Raw genomic sequence first — 2,500 nt, forward strand, 5'->3', positions numbered from 1 at the left:
TATCCCTAATTAGTTTTACCATCTGGGGAGATCTCATTCCACAAGATGGGGCCACGTACAGAAAAAGACTTATTACTAAGGGATAATTTGGTTCTTGGGACGATTAAGAGAGAGTCTTCAGCCTACCTTAGTCGCCGTGTTGGATTCTAATACAAATTTTATAATGAACAGTTTTATTGACAATGTGACTTTGGGATAGGATGCTTGCCTATCACAGAGTACTTTCCGCCATGTGTCATTGACCTAGCTACCCAATCATTATTACTAGTTGGACAGGGGGAGGGGGGGGGTGAGATGGATGGATATATAGATGGATGAATAGATGGGTGGAGGAATGAAAGCACGGATGGAACTGCGGACGAATAGATGATTCGATGGGTGGGAGAATTGATTCACGATGACCAGGGTGGGTGGATAGAGAGACAATAGGCTTTTAACGAAATCGGGTCGAACGAGACGCCGAACGCCGAGCCCGAACGGATATAGCCTTCTCACGTGACCATGAACGAGATCTGGATAGTGAAGACTCTCAAGCGGTATGCAGCATCGGATCTAAGGTCACGTGATAGAGGATAGCTTGGGTTGCTGTTGGCTTGTGTTAGGGGAGGGGCAAGGTCAATGTCATTCAATAGTATATAATTGTGCACGTGGCGCTCTATACAGAGAGAAAATTATAAATTGATTACGGGCGAAGGTGGGGGGAGGGGGGAGGGGGGGGTTGACCCACAAACGATCGAGGTGTTGGGCTTCGGGTAGACCATGATACGAAATCAAAGAGAAAAGGCCGCTGGTACTTGGATGGTGGAAATGGTTGGGGGGGGGGGGGTAGTGACAATCAGCATGGGATGTATATATTAACATTAATAATATAGGCAATAGATGACCAGGGATGTGTATTGTTTGTGTATTGTTTGTATATGTTGTGTGTGTGTGTTTGTGTGTGTGTGTGCGCGCGCGTGTGTGTGTGAAAGAGATTACACAAAAATACCTTTCTCGGGAGCTTCCAAATGATTACGTATACGATAAATTTAAAAACCACATTGTTTGAATCAGCTTGCAAAAAGGAGAACATTTATCTTTGTTTCACAAAAATAGGTTTAGAAATAAAAAAAATTTCTAGCAGATTGATTTTGAAAAAGATATTGCTCAATTTTTTAAAATTTAATGATAGTTTCTTTATTTTCCGGTCGGTTTTCTTGATTTATATCTCATTTTTCAATTCTCAATGCGACGAGCACACTGATGTATCTCGTGTGATTCAAAAGCGTTGTTTGTTTTTTTAATATATATATATATATATATATATATATATATATACTGAGAGTCCTCACTAATTAATTCCTGAGCGTTGATATGGTGACGCAACTATTACATACAAGACCTTGCAGTCGAGTCGGCAGGGCTTTTGGGTTACACAATCACTATTTACCCATCGGTCAGCGGTACTCTTTGATGTATACAACACTCACCGCCTTTACGCAAAGCCGCCTGCCCATAAATCAAGAGATGGTCTCCTAACTGTTCACAAGCGAACTGTCAAACGAGCAATCGATGATTGGATAAGAATCTCAAGATCTCATATAATAAGGTAAGTTTTGGAGAGGTGATATCCCCCCACCCGTTATCGAACAGACCTTTCATTGCGTTATATCATATAAACTCCGCCTCCTCTTTCTATTCCGGAGTGACGAGATTAGACAAGAGGACGCGAGAAAAAACTGATCACGTGATCGGTAAGTCGTTCGTTCGGTGTCCGTTCGGTGAGCAACTATAACTCGGTAATGACTTTGGTGGTCGATGGGTGGGAGGGTTGATTATAGGACCAGATGGATGGACATAGAGACAATGATTTTGGTGGTCGATGGGTGGGAGGCTTGAATATAGGACCAGATGGATGGACATAGAGACAATGATTTGGTGGTCGATGGGTGGGAGGCTTGAATATAGGACCAGATGGATGGACATAGAGACAATGATTTGGTGGTCGATGGGTGGGAGGCTTGAATATAGGACCAGATGGATGGACATAGAGACAATGATTTGGTGATCGATGGGTGGGAGGCTTGAATATAGGACCAGATGGATGGACATAGAGACAATGATTTGGTGGTCGATGGGTGGGAGGGTTGAATATAGGACCAGATGGATGGACATAGAGACAATGATTTGGTGGTCGATGGGTGGGAGGGTTGAATATAGGACCAGATGGATGGACATAGAGACAGTGATTTGGTGGTCGATGGGTGGGAGGGTTGAATATAGGACCAGATGGATGGACATAGAGACAATGATTTGGTGGTCGATGGGTGGGAGAATTGATTCACGATGACCAGATGGATGGACATAGAGACAATGATTTGGTGGTCGATGGGTGGGAGAATTGATTCACGATGACCAGATGGATGGACATAGAGACAATGATTTGGTGGTCGATGGGTGGGAGGGTTGAATATAGGACCAGATGGATGGACATAGAGACAGTGATTTTGGTGGTCGATGG

General features: G+C 43.6%; 1 protein-coding gene across 3 annotated transcripts in view; it reads right to left on the minus strand.

The window, feature by feature from the left end:
* The window catches only part of LOC144976313 (FH1/FH2 domain-containing protein 3-like), a 188,572-nt gene that overhangs the window by 166,025 nt on the left and 20,047 nt on the right, over positions 1-2,500 (minus strand). The gene's annotated exons all lie outside the window — the stretch shown is intronic.

Source organism: Berghia stephanieae, chromosome 7 (genome assembly GCF_034508935.2).
Source record: "Berghia stephanieae isolate SIO BIC M18660-M18661 chromosome 7, UCSD_Bste_1.3, whole genome shotgun sequence".
Classification (NCBI taxonomy): Eukaryota; Metazoa; Mollusca; class Gastropoda; order Nudibranchia; family Aeolidiidae; genus Berghia; species Berghia stephanieae.